We start from the raw sequence: 14584 nt of genomic DNA, 5'->3' as shown, positions 1-14584 counted from the left end.
AGGTGATCTGCAGACCATTCCCTCCCATCTGTCCCATGCATGGCTTCTATTGTTTCTTCATGGCTGTGTCCTCATCCTATTATCCTCTCCCTGGACCCTCTCAGGACATGAGGCCTCTGCCTTGGCTGTGTTGAGGGAAGAGGGCGCTGGTGCAGAATCGCTGCCTTTCTTTAAACTGCCACATAGTGGGTCCTCCCCAAGTGTGGTTCTTTTCCCAGCCTGGACACTGTAAGTTCCTTGAGAACTTCCCCTTCCTCCTGCCCCATCCAGAAGCTGTGTGGGGGCAGCTGCCCTGCCCTGCGAGTGCACCTCCTTATCAGGTGTGAGCCCCCACAGGTGGGGAATGACCCCAATGATCTCAGGAAAAGAAGTCTGCATCTTAAACCAAAGCAACATTAGTTTTCCTTCAGACTTGCTTTTTTTTCCTCCCACCACTCAGGTGCCTTGGAACCAAGTCCATTGCTCAACTCTTCACCAGCCCTGGAGATCAAATTGTGCAACCAGTAGCCCTGGTGAGGAATAAGGGCCTTAGGAAGATTGGAAGCCAGGGGCTCCCAGCAGACCTGGGATCCTTCAGGAAGGGCTCTGGCTGGTGCATTCCTTGGGATAAACTCTCCTTTGCTTACCAAATAGACTGGCCTGAGGTCAGAGGTGCCACTGGAGAGCCGGGTCCCCTGAGACATGGAGAGGTCACAAGGCTGACAGATGGGGGTGCAGCTGTGCCATCACTACACCCTGAAGAATTCCCTGCACTGCCTGTCTCAGTGCCTCCATCATTAGCAGGAGGAATCCTGTTGACAAGACAATTTTTATTCAGTAGTGTACAGTTTTTAAAAACTTTTTAAACCTCACAGGTACATTATATAGGAGTCAGAGGCTACTCAGCTCTACATGTAGACATGGGGATCATTTGGGAGACGTCTGGATAAGAACTAGATTCCAGGGATAACTCAATTGAGACTTTAACTCCACTTCCATCAAAGCCAAAGACCGATGCGAGCTGCCATGAGCCACCAGACCGTGACAAGAGTGAAATGAGATGTCACCTGAGTTCCTGGAAGATGACTAGTTCCAGAAAGAATGTGACTCTTCCTCCTCCCATTAGCCTATCTCTTCCTCATTCATCCTACCCCCCATCTGTGACTTCCTGACCCATCACTGTGGTGAGAGGTTCACTGGTAAGCAAAGTCCCCACCTCTACACACTGGCCACAGAGTAAATCCTTCTTTCTCCCCAGCATTCATCTCTCAGACATTGCTTTTTCCATTGGATAGGCTTCCTGATCTGAGTTCTGTAATGAAGTGTCCCCACATGGAACTCAGTTTGATTCATGAGAGAAGACAGGAAGAGATCAAAGGAAACTCAAAATCTGATAGAACTGTCCAAAGTAAGGTGGGTGAACCCCAAAAAGGCCCATGGATGGGGCTGGGCATTTAGCTCAGTGGTTCTGCCACTTTCATTACAAGCACAAGGTTCCAAGTCCAATCCACAGTACCAAAAAAAAAAAAAACATGGTAGAGGGGTAGAGGGGTGTCAAAACCACAATGCAAATGATATGATAATTAAGTCAGGGTCACTTTCCGGTGTTTAAGATATTCTGTAGCTCATGCATGCCCTAGCATGGCTTAGTTGTTAGAACTGGGTGCTCAGGCTGGTTTTCAGAGAGCTTACTTTGAGCCCCCAGAAGCCTGTTGAGCAGGGGCTGTCTTGTCCTTATTGGCTATAGTCTGGCTGTGAAAAGTGGATGCTTTCTGTGGTTTTTGGAGAGTTTGCCCTCTGCTCCTCAGAACCTGCCTCCAAGGGTTTCTTTTCTCTACTGCCTGCCTCAGGAAGGGGTTCACTTTCAAGTCCTAGCAATGTGTGAAATAGCGTGTGGAGGATCGCACATGTCATTGGAGGCCGATCATTCTTCCTGAGGGGAGTATGAGTATGAGTGGGTTTGGCTGAGAAGAACTGGAATTGGGGTCTGAGGTCGCTCCTCTAACTGGGGGAACAGGAGGGTTCATCAGTTTCTCAGGAATTGTGACTTTCAGTTTCCCTTTCACTTCAGGGTGTATCTGCCTGGAGGATGCATCCGCTCAGTATGCAGCTGAAGAGCTGAGGACCAGATCCACACAGCTTAGGATGGCTGAGTGGTGTCCAAATGTGGCCAGAGAGCATTTCTTGGGAGGTTGTGGGATCCCCCATCTCCTCATCCTCATAGCATCCCTGTCAGCGAAGGATAAGGGTTTGGGTTTGGACTCAGGTTTGAGTCTGACTGCTCCCCTCCCCCTGTACACTCACAGAAGAGAGGGCAAGGGACTGCTCAGCTGGATCATGAAGCTTCTAGTGGCTCAACTCAGGTACCAGGCTTCCTGAGTCAAGGGCAGGTGACCTGGAGGGAGGATGGATATAGGAGTGGCTACATGTGTAAGAAATGTTGAAGAAGCACAGGAGGTGGAAGAGGGCATGGGACGCTGAGCCCACCTGTCCTTGGCCTGGTCCATCAGAGGTCAGCCTCAGGCTGTGCTAGTGAGGCTCGAAGGGAGCAAAGGGTTTCTTTGGAGAAACAAGGGTTTGTTTGTTTGTTTGGCCAGCTCTCTTTGAACACGTACACGGTTCCAGGGCCTGTAGGGAAACTGAGGCCCTGGAAGCCAAATGGCTTGCCCGGGGAGCTGGGAACAAGTTATGGCAGGCCCCCACCTGCTGCTCCTCACATGGCCCTCCCCTCAGCCTAAGAGGGTGGGAGGAGGGAGGCAGAGCCTGTCCTGGGTGCTGGAGGGGAAAGGTGCCCAGGGTGGGGACTGAAGGGCCGAGAGTGCTGAATGATGTCTCCAGCACCATCCTGGCTTTGGAATCCTGAGAGCAGAGGCCAGGCTGTGAGTGTGTCAGGCCACCCCGTTATGGAGAGGCACAGAAACTCATAGGAACCTTGGATAATTAAATCTCTCTTTTCACTTCCATCCCAGAGTCGGAGGCCAGTGTCAGCCTCCACTGTGTCCACCCAGGGCTGGGTGTTGCTGGGAGAATCACTTCCCCTCCTGAGCCTCTGCTTTTTCTCCTGGGAGAGGGAATCAGGGTCCCCTGCCCTGCTGAGGCCCCAGCTAGCTACTGCCCTTGTTTACAGTGAGGTGGATGCAGTGCAGTGAGAGAGGGGACAGCAAACATTATGACCCTAGAGGCCAAGGGGGAGGGAACAGGAATCCTGTGCTGGCTTCTCAGACCAGGGGATGCTCAGTGGGGAGAGTGTGGGCCTGGCTGCCACATCCCAGCCTTGCTGGGTGCTGGTTATGAAAGTGGGAGCAATTGCACTTCAAATATTGGCAGCCAGGTGAAATTTAAATCTCACATAAGCCAACACGGACACACACACGTGCACACACACAGGCGTGCACACTCACACTAGCTGGCTGGACTCTGCTCTACGGACCTGGGTGTTTTCAGCCTCCGTCATACACAACTCCAAGAGTGTTTCATCACCTGCCACTTTTTTCTGTTTCCTCTTCTGTTTAAGGGTGGCACAGGAATCTATAATAGACTAATCTCTGCTCCCTCCTGGTGGGACAGGAAGTTATTTCTGTCCTTTTTAGCATTAAAAACAAAAAGCCTTTCTGAACACCATCTTCACACCCTGCACACTTTTTCCCTGTGCACTTTGACTCTGCTGACTCTGAGGGAGGGACCTGGCCTGAGTTGCTGGCCACACCTGCAGCACGGTTTCAAGTTGGATGGAAATTTCAGATCATATGTATGAACTCCAGAAACTTTTACAACCTCCTAGACACTTCAGTGGAATGTGCCCACAGCAGGCCAGCCAAGGATGGGCTGCAGATTTTCAGGCTGTTCAATCTGCTAGTTTTAAAATGTATCTTTTTGTATTAAGGGTGATTCTGCATTGTGGGCCTGCAAAGGAGCATCTAGGGCCCATAGGAAATTCCCTGGCTTCCTAGGTGAGCCAGAAAGGGGTGGGGGGAACTACACTGAAATCTGGCCCTTGGCTTCCCTTGGGAGGAGCGGGGGGGCTTTCAACACTCTTCAGACTGTTGTGGGCTCCTTGATTTTTGAAATTATCTCTTTTATTTTTCCTCACCTTAAAATATTAAGGCTGATAGGGAGGAGACACAAAGAGATCCAAAGAAACTTTAAAAAATCTGATAGAACCATCACAAATAACTGCCAGGGAGGTAACTTGTGTGATACCAGAAAGAGACAGATCGTGGAGATAGATGATAAAATCAACTGAAATTACTCAGCTGGGAGGGGAGGGAAGGTAGGCTGTGTCCTCAGAGGCTGGGGGCTCCTGTGTCCACTATTTCTACCTGCCCATCTTTCCCCCTCTGCGAATGGCTCATGGTCACAAATGCTGTCCTGTTTCTGAGGCCACGCAGTCCGGGAAAAAGAGGGGGCAGCCATGGCTCCTATCACTACTGTCCTTTATAGAAACAAACCAGCAGTAGGCCCCTAGCTGACTTGCTCTTGTGTCTCACTGGTCAAGACTGAGTTAAACAGTCGCCCCTGGTGTCCAGATGCCGCAGAAACCAGACCTGGATGTCTGGTGGCCAAGAGGAGAAGCAGCCAGGGAGGGATAGCAGAAGAAGAGTGGCTTTTGCACTGGGCAGGCAGCTAGGTATCAGGGGACATGGGAGCTACTAGGTCACTGAGATAATATCAGAGGGCAAAAATGAGGAATCTGCTTGGATGTGACCTGAGCTTCTGTGGCAGAACTGGCTGGTAGCACTGCCCACCTTTGGTGGGCCTGGGTCACCCTGGGTGATCTCAGAGCTGCCCGGCTCATTCTGTCCTCATCACATGGAAGAAGCCATACATGTCTATTCAGGCAGGGTCCTCCAGCCACTCCCATGGTCAGAGCAGCAGGTGGAGTAGGTTGACCTTGGTAAGGGAGAAGTCACATGGTGGGGATTCATAGCCCTCAGGAAGGGGGCTCTAGGAAGATCCCATTGTAGGACTGGGGCTCTGGGTGGATGCTGTGGAGGGGGGTCTGGATGGGGAGCTGCAGAAACTGAGGGGCAGTTGTACTCATGAGGATCTCAGTGAACCTACCTACAGAGGGAGGAGATCAGAAAGACATTATAGGTATACTTGGTGGAGATATAACAGAAATCCTGGTAGCCAAGGCAAGGTGTCTCAGTAAATTTCTGTGGCTATAACAAAATGCCTCAGAGAGGATGATTTTAAGGAATAGAGGTTCATTTAACTCGAGGATGTGGAGGTTGGGAATTCTAAGAGCATGGCACACATATGTGTTTTAGTAGAACATTCAGCTCTATTGTTGCCACAAAGGAAGCATACATAATGGAGGAAAAATTTTATGTGAGGGGAATGCTCTCTGCATGATTATTTACATGAAGAGTGGGAAACAATTTAAGGTGCAGCAGCGAGGGAAGAAAAGCAGAGGAAGCTGGGCAGCCCACAGCAGGGCCAGGGTTGGGTGGGACTTAAGACCTTCAAAGAATGAAGAATGTTGCTGAAGCTCAAAGTCTGTGGGCTTTAGGAAAGCACAGAGGGCAGCAGTAAATTTACCAACAGGAACTTGGGCACTGGGTACAAGATGTGAATACGAACTGAGAGGAGTCATTAATAATGAACATATAACATATATACATCAGTAAATATATTCTGTATTTAAAGGAGTAGAGCATGATCATAGGAAACATGGGGTTTGGTCAGAAGGTGATGGGTTCAAGTCCTGGCCCCAGAATGTTTGTTAATATGGGTACATTGCCTGTCACCCCTGGTGGCTCTCTCTACTTTAAAAAGGGACATTGGTTCTCACTCCATGGAGAGTGTGGAATCACGTAATGAGTGACATGTAAGCAGCCTGCCCTTCATCGACATTCCATAAATACCAGCCATTTATACACAGATGTTCCCACCCCAGGTACTTGCCAGAACATTCCTTCCCTGTGTGGACTTTATTGCTTCTACATGGCTGTGTCTCATCCCATCGTCTTCTCCCTGTGCTCTCACAGGACAGGAGGCCTCTGCCTTGGCTGGAGCGAGGGGAGAGAGATCGCGCAGGATGACAGCCTTTCTTTAAATGGGAGTTGCAGACCCAGAGGACAAAGAAAACTGGCTGAAGACCATGGTGGTCTTGACTACTGTCTGAGGGAATTTCAGTCCACTTGGCTGCTCACTGAGTCCTCAGCTGATTCCCCTTCCATCTTACCATCTGTTTCCTCCTCCCCTCCAGCGTGGACACCCTGGCACTTTGTGAGGAAATCCTCTCGAAGACACTGCTGCTGAATGGTGTCTCACACATGCTCCCCAGGTACGTGTGCTTCGTCTTCTCTGGCAGATGCCTGCTCCTGACCTAGAAATGAGGTTGCAGCTCCAAGGCTGAGCTATTCTGCAGAGAAGTCAAAGATGGAGAAAGGGGAGCCCCAAACGGGCTGCATGGGTCCCCTGACCCCAAGTCTGTGAATTTCCCTTCTGGGTCCTCTTCTCAGGGCCAGAACCCAGGTGCTAACTTTCTTTCCACCCTGCCGCCTCGTCAAGGCCTCAGGCAGACACAGGACATCCTCAGGCGGACACAGGACATCCTCAGGCAAGGGGAACACAGAAAGTGATGGGATGGGGTGAAGACAGAAGGTGACGGGAGGCCGAAAGCCTGGGAGAGAATCTGATGGTGATCTGGAGGCTCCTTCTACCTGTTGCCAGCACCCTGCTCCTGCCTTTTCTTGGGGCCCTGACCCTGAGGAGACCACTTCCTCTAGCTTCTACTTTGTAGGACCGAAAGTTCTGTACAGTTTGGCAGGAAGAGCGACTCATTGTGCCTCTTAACTGACCCCAGTGTTACCCTTGACACCTCCCAACTGTGTGACCTGGAGCCCCGCATCTCTCCTCCCCTGTCACACGAGTACAGAGTCTCCTGCATTGTAGTGAGGATCAAGTAGAACATGCGGACTTTGCCAGGCCAGTGCCTATCCCTTCATATGTCCTTCCTGAGTGTGGGTTTCTCCCCTACCTGGACCCTGTTAGCTTCAGGTGAAAATGGCTCCCAACATCGGTGCCACACTTAGAGCTGTGTGTGGGCACCTGGCCTGCACTGCCAGTGATGTGCCCCTGCTTACCAAGTGTGACTGTCTCAGGCAGGGACTGACTCAAATTATCTCATGGAAAATAAAAGTATGCACCAGCCACAATGACCCACACAGGTAACCCCAGCACTTGGACAAGCTGAGGCAGGAGGACTGCAAGTTAGATTCCCACCTGGGCAACTTAACAAGGCCCTGTCTTTTTGGGGTTTTTTGTACTAAACCCATATTGACATTTTCTTTATTATTCCCTATACCATACAATTATTTGCATAACATTTGCATTGTATTAAATATTATAGGTAATCTAGAGATGATTTAGAGGAATACCACTTTATATATGGGACTTGATCATCCTCAGGTTTTGGTATCTACAAAGGTCCTGGAACCAATCCCCCACGAGTATCAAGGGATGACTGTTTATCATACTTTGCATGGCATATTTTGATGCTATATTAATTACATAAAAATTGTTATATTTTCTAAGAAATATGACTATTAATATTAAATATCCTCCTTTGTTCCTTTTAGTCATTTCTTCCTGAAATTATAAGTCTTCCATTGTCATTTCTTCCTGAAATTATAACACCAGATGTCCTTACAATGGCCTGCAAGGCCCTATGTGATCAGTGCACACCACTATTCAGCACCAATCCATGTTGTGCATTTTTCTCCAACCTTCTTACTTTCTCTTCAGTCACTGAACTCCAGTTCTACTAACCTTTTGAGGCTGTTCTTTTCAATGACCTCATACGGTAACAGCTCCTACCTTGGGAGGCCTTTGGGCTTGCTATTACCTCTGCCTAGAACATTCTTCACCTGTGATGCCACAAGCCTCGGTCACTTAGTTCTTTCCGGTCTCTGCTAGAATGCCGCCTTCCCAAGGAAGTTTTCTCTAATCATCTATAAAATAACAACACACTTATTCTTTTTTCCCATGGCACTTACTATATTGACATATTTATGCATGTATTATCTACCTTTCCTAGCCCCAACATAAGCTCTTCAAGGTCTACAGCTATTCTTATTTACTGCTCAGTCCCTGTCACTAGAAACAGTGGCATGGTGTAAGCACTTAAATGTTGGTTGAATTGTGTTTTCATCATGATTTGTAAAAATTTTCTTATAATACCTATATGGGAAAAAGGTAAAACAGTGACTTAAGTCTCCTAAAAATGTGTATTTGCATGATTCTCAATGGATGTGTACCAGAGGCTCCCAACGAGTAGTTAAGCACTTTAGTTCTATACTCCATTTTAGTAGAATTTGAAGAGGAAGGGAATACAGTCAATACAAGTGTTCTAATGTACTCAGGGACTTAACTGTTCACACAGAATTTCTTTCTCCTCTATCTTATCTCAAGATTCCCCTTTCCAGAAGGTCAGGAACCACTAGAATAGAGACAAACTAAATCTTAGCCTTGAAATGAGCCTATATTAAATCTCTATAAGTTGCAGATAAAAACCAGAATGGAATCAGGCATGGTGGTGCATATCTGTAATTAGCACTCGGGAAGCTAAGGCAGGAGGATCCCTGTGAGTTCAAGACTAACCTGAGCTATGCAGTGAGTTCAAAGCCAGCTCAAACTACATAGAAAGCCTCTCAATCAGATCTGAATCTTGTATAATTTTTTATTTCAGTGATCAAAAGAATGCAGCCAATGGAATCTATAATGATTGGAATCAGGCATACACCTATACATAAAATTGCTGTTAGTTTTTGACTGGCCTAAGTCTTTATAATTTCTTTAGGCACATCTTTGAATTTTTTGTACTCTGATACATAGGATAGGTTAACTTCTTCCTGTGGCCATCTAGTAATGAAAATTATGTTTACTTGCTAGACTCCTTTTGTAAATAAAGGCCTCTATATTCTCAGGCTGTCTGTCTACCTTGAACCCATACTTTAATATGATAAATTATGTAAATTATAGTATAGGGGAGGAAGATAACCCAGAATACTGAAATGTACTGTACAAATACTCCATAGATTTTTTTTTCATTACTGTCAATCACTAGATAAGATGGCCCATTTACTGCAACTGTTTTTGTATCTTACTGCTGCCCTATTTGACAGATACAAAGATCTCGCCAAAAATCTGAAATGAATTCATACAAATAGATTTTATCCATGTGTGGTCTCACTATCAAAACATAGAAAGCAGTCCCACTATCAAAATTACAGGAAGCCGTTAAGGGGTCCTTGAGAAAAGCATAGTCCCATACACAGTAATACACAACTAATAATTTCCCATTCATTCATCAATCATTTTCACAAGATTGGCATTAAAAATACAACCAAATACACATATAAATGAAAACCCCACATACAAATTTGGTCTTTTTCATTTTCAGATGATTACGGTGTCCGCAAAGGGACAAAGGGTGTGAGTCAATACACACATAGCCATTGCTTCAACCATCCCATCAATAGCTCTTCATTTCTTGAACTACCTTCCTTTTCCAAAGAGGTAATTGCTGAGATCAGTCAGAAAGGCTTTCTGAGAAGATTGGCTTGGATTTCTGGGTCTGTTCCAGTCGATTCAAGATGAACTGGCTTGTAGCGATGAAGCACTCAACGAAGTTCACGAAACTGGCCTCAGCCCGACAGTCCAACTTTGGCCCAGGTTTGTCCATGCACTGTTCCAACAAAGTTCAGTCATCTGGTGCACCAGCTGCTGGAAGCTCTGTGTCTGAGTCTACACTTCGATGAAATGTTGCAACTGCAGGTCCACTGTGCCCAGACCCACTGCAGAAAACCAGGAGCAGGAATCCATCCCAGCTCAGCCACGCTTGACAAAACAGACTCCGCACCAACTCGCCGATCTTCACGTGTCTCTATAAGGCCCTGTCTTGAAAAATAAAAAATAAAAAGGGGTGAGAATGTAGCTCACTTGTTGAGCACCCCTGGGTTCAAACCTTAGGAAAGAAAGAAAGAAAGCCCTCCACTATTCAAATCAATAGCATTTCCTTCATTTTTGTTTTCTTCCTCTTGCTCAGGTGTCTTGAAACCAAGTCTCTTCCTCAATCCTTCACCAGCCCTGGAGAGCAAATTGTGCTGCCAGTAGGCTTGCTGAAGAATAAGGGAGGGGGAAAGACTGGAAGCCAGGAGCTCCAGTAGGCCTGGGATTCAAGGCAGGGCTGGGGCTGGTGGACTCCTCAGGACAAACTCTCCCTCGGTCAATAAATGGGCAGTCTGGGGTTAGAGGTGCTACTGAGGGTTTGTATCCCCTGAGACATGGCAACATTGTTACTAAAATCTCAACTCTGAGAATCCCAACGATCTTGTCCAGGTATTGGCCCAATAACCAAATGGCAAAAGTAAAGTTAAAAAGCAGGAAAGGAAATTTAATTAGTATACCAGTAGGGATAGCAGGACAGGGAATCAGCCCTAGCTTCAGTGGCTCTGACGTGAGCTCTCAGGTTATACGGACAAGGGGACTAAAATGTGCACAGTCACACAATCTGGGCCATATGGTGTGGTGGATCATTACCTAAGCATTGCTCAGCAGGGCCTTCTCCAAAGAGAGAAGGAAGATGCTGTTGCCTGAAGAATAGTTTACATTCCACCAGACCTGCTAATCCAAGATGATACTGTTGGCGGAAGTGAGACAGTTCAGCGTTACAGGTCTGTGTTATAGCTACAGCAATTTGAAGACTTGAGAATCTGAAAGTTACTTGAAGACATGGAGAAAAACCTTTTATTAGCCAGCTGGCTCAGAGGAGTTTAATCACTCTGAATTCTAAGCCCCAGACTTGCAGTGAAAGTCAATTTATATACAGTTGGAGAAAGGAAATTGAGAGGAACCTTTCAGTGCAAAGACATTGCTAGAAGTGGGAACCTCTCAGAGTGGAGTTAACAGAACATTCTTGAAACATTCCATAGAAGCAGCAGTTACTAACAGTTACATTGCTTGAACAGAACACTTTCGATACATTGGGCACAAACAGTTACATTTTTGGAACAGAACATTTATGGAAAAAACATGGGGGACAAGGCAAATGCGTGCTCTGTTGTGTATTATTGCCTCATCAATAGCTGAAGAGAAAGACGAGAGAAAAGGAGACAGCTGCAAAATACAGGCAGACACTAAGTTTCATCTTGCCTTACTTGCCTATTGGACATTTACAGGCCCAAGTAAAGAGAAGGTTTTAACCAAAGCAGCTTCTAAGTGTTTGTCACAAGTTCACAATGAGCATACTTGAGGGTCCAGCCTCATACCCATCACCACCCAGCTGAAAGAATCCTCTTCGTTGCCAGTCTTAGAGGGCTCATGATCAGCAGGAGGTATCCTCCTTTCTGTAGTTTTACTCAATAGCGTGTTTCAAACATTCTTAAGTGTAAAGAGGGTACTCCATATTCACTCTTACTGTGTTCAAAACTCTGATATTTTTAACTCTATTTCCGTTTTTAAGCATTGCTCTTCAGTCAGTAAACTAATTTCAGAATCTACTGAGGGTTTGAATCTCACATTATGAATATGCATGAGTAGATAGCGTTGAACACACAACGGTCACATCAGAAAGGAAAGCCGCTGTTGGAACTTTGCCCCATACCAAGGTTGAAGCACTCACATACACTTCCTGATAGCTCTGAGTTAAAAAGGTTTCAGTTCTCTACATCCCACTATTTCACTTCCCCAATATTATACAGTTTTCAGGGACTACCATCACAGCAGAGCGCAGACTAGGTGCTTCGACAAAAGATGTTTATTTCCTCACACATCTGAAGACCAGTCCACGGTCAAGCTGAATTACAGTTAATTTCTGGTGAGGACTTTCTTCCTGGTTTGCAGAGGGAGCCTTCTCACTGTGTCTTCACATGGCCTTTCTCTGCATGGATAGAGAGAGGGAAAAGGAAAGAGACAGACAGACAGCTGGTGTCTCTTTCTGTTCTTACAAGGACATAATATAGAGAAGTACTACACAGTAAGATCGGCCCTTGCCTTTCCCTTGCCTTGCCTCCGTGCTTTTTTCCCACAAAATGTTTTGTGCCATAAATGTAACAGAATTGTAACAATTTGTGCTGCCTGGGCAGAGGCTCCGGCCCAAAGTGTCAAAATGTTCTGTGACTCTTTGCCCTGTGTGACCTTTCAGGAATGTTCTGTTAAACTCTGCTTCAGGAATGTTCTGTAACTTCACCCCTCTGCTTAGGTGAGCATGCTCACCTACCCTGTAGATCCCTATATGAGGAGGCTATCATTTCTGGTAAATCACTCAGACTTGGAGTATGAACTCTTCTGAGCCCACTCGTGTCATAAAGGTTTTTCTCCACCTCTTCAATTTGACCATTGGATTCTCGACTCTTCGAATTGCAAGTGGTGTGAACCAGAGTCGTCACACTGAGCTACAAAGCTCAGCTGTACCTTCTGAGCTGTAACCCTTAGCTGTGCCTCTGAGCTATAATTCTTGGCTACCGCCCAGAGCTGCTCTGCTTTGCTACAACAATAAGTCCTATGGATTTGAGCCCAGCACTTATGAAATAACTGAATCTTAATTATGCCACTGTCTTATTGGCCCTATCTCCAAATACAGTGAGTGAGAGTTTGGATTTTAATACATGAACTTGTGGGACACAATTCAGTCCCTAACACCACTGGATCCCTCAGAAATACCTTGGTTGTCCAGGCATTTAGGCACTTACTTGTAATCCAAATTACCTGGAGAACTGAGGCAGGATGGTGCCAAATTCAGGCTCAGACTGGGCAACTCTGAGAAATCATCACACAATAAAATGAAAAAGAGCTAAGTTCAGTGGTAAAGAACTTGCCTAGTATAAGGCCATTGATTCAACCACAAGTACTGAGAAAAGGAAAACCACGTCACAGCTTCTTAGGGAGATGAACATTTCATCCTTTATGCTCCACCACCCTGTCTTCTAATGTTGCCTTTTTCTCCAACTAGAGAGCAACTGCTTCATTAAGGACATCATTGAATATGTCCAGCACACAGTGAGTGAAGAGTATCTGCAGATTCTGCTGACTCATGACAAAGTCTGGGAGATATTCGTGGTGAAAGCTAAATTGTCCACGTCACATGCTCTGTAGTACTACCCAGACTCGCACTGGGCTGGTTTCCTCTGGGCAGTCACACATCCTTTAAGTGGTTTCCTGTGGCTGAGGTTGAGGGTGCCCCTTCTCCACAACCCTGAGGGAAATTTCCTCCATGTTGTTCTCTGGCAGTGAATGACCTCACTTTAAGGGGAGACGGCACCAAGAGAGCAGGATCGCTTCTTCCATCTGCTAGTTATGTCACCTATGCAAGTTCTCCACTGCTTTCTGCCTTAGTTTCTTCACCTATCTTGCTTATTTAGAGAAAAATAATATAATGTGTGGAAAGTGCTTAGCATATGGCTGACACATAGTAGGTGCTCAAGCACAGGTAACTTTTAAGATACCAAACGAGAAGAGAGCAGGGCCAGGAGCCTCCTCCTTGGACATGGGAGCTAAGAAACACTTCTTTGGGACAATGCAGAAAGTCTAGACATGATCAGCTTGTGTTCTTGGGGATTCTGCCTCAGGTGATGTCCTATTCTGAAGAACTGTTTAAAAATCAGGATTCTTCTTTGGACCAGTACACCCAGAGCCAGAATGGAGCTGGACAGAGCTGGGTGAGAACCTAGCTGTCCCTGCCAGTTCTAGGCTTATGCCTTGGAGACTTGGGTTGTCATATGTTCAGTGGGACCAGCAATCAGTGTATAGGATTGTGGTGAAGGACTGGGAGTAAACTGCAGGTCAGAGGTGTGAACCACATGCAAGCACCATTCCCAAATGCCCAGAGGGACCTGGGTGCAGGACACAGCTGGATGGGGCCATGTGAAGTGCTTTAAGAAGGCTGGGATGACAAAGTGGGGCAGAGTGAGGAGAAGAAGGTGCTGAAGAACCACAGGGTAGGGAGGCGCTGGGCCTAGCAGAGGACACATGAGTTGGGGAAATGTTTTCCTCTTTGCTGTGATCAATCCCAGTGGGCAAAGAGAGCTGTGGAGGGTTACTTCCCTTCACACACTGCTGGACACTGGGCTGCTCTCAGCTGCAATCTGAGAGCCTCTTCTATTCTACATTGGGCATAGAAGACCCATTGGGAAGGCAGTGTGCTCAGTGACAACTTCCAAAGTCAGAACAGTTGATTTTCTATTTGTCCAATTCCAGAGAGTCTCAGAGACTCAAAACCCCTCCCTAAGAGTGAACACTTTCTCTGTTCTCCAGTGGAAATTTCGGTCTTTTCCTGTTAGTGATTCTTATAGATGGGCGGGCCTCTGTGTCTGTTGAGTCTTTACACATGGGATTGGGTGCACATAGATTAAGCTGTCATCAGCTAATCTGTTAGTCAGGCAGGGGACAACAGACAGTGACATCCTGCATTTTAGAGTGTGGAATTAGGAGTGTCAGCAGGCAGTATGATGTATGCAGAGTCAGACTGGACCTAGGGTTAATAGCTAAGTCTCCTGATTCCAGTCTACTGCAACAGCAATGGGATCCAGTGACCATCAGTCAGGAAAGGCAAAGGGGACCAGAAATGGGTCAAAGGCTGATGACAGGCCAAATAATACAC

The 14584-nt window shown here is 46.6% G+C and overlaps 1 pseudogene across 1 annotated transcript; it reads right to left on the bottom strand.

Annotated features, from left to right (window-relative positions):
• Positions 1-8345: 8345 nt before the first annotated feature.
• LOC101705006 (mitochondrial import inner membrane translocase subunit Tim8 A pseudogene) lies at positions 8346-11993 on the bottom strand (annotated as a pseudogene). The gene is made up of 2 exons (XR_015452189.1): positions 11702-11993; positions 8346-9885 (listed from the first exon to the last, which is right to left on the bottom strand). The product of XR_015452189.1 is annotated as a mitochondrial import inner membrane translocase subunit Tim8 A pseudogene (transcript).
• Between the last annotated feature and the right edge of the window lie 2591 nt (positions 11994-14584).

This window comes from Heterocephalus glaber, unplaced genomic scaffold (assembly GCF_053883595.1).
Source record: "Heterocephalus glaber isolate CG9 unplaced genomic scaffold, H.glaber_assembly_v1.0 deba00001444, whole genome shotgun sequence".
In the NCBI taxonomy this organism is placed as follows: domain Eukaryota; kingdom Metazoa; phylum Chordata; class Mammalia; order Rodentia; family Bathyergidae; genus Heterocephalus; species Heterocephalus glaber.
The sequence above is the reverse complement of the archived record's forward strand: the minus strand, read 5'-3'. Positions and strand labels throughout refer to the sequence as shown.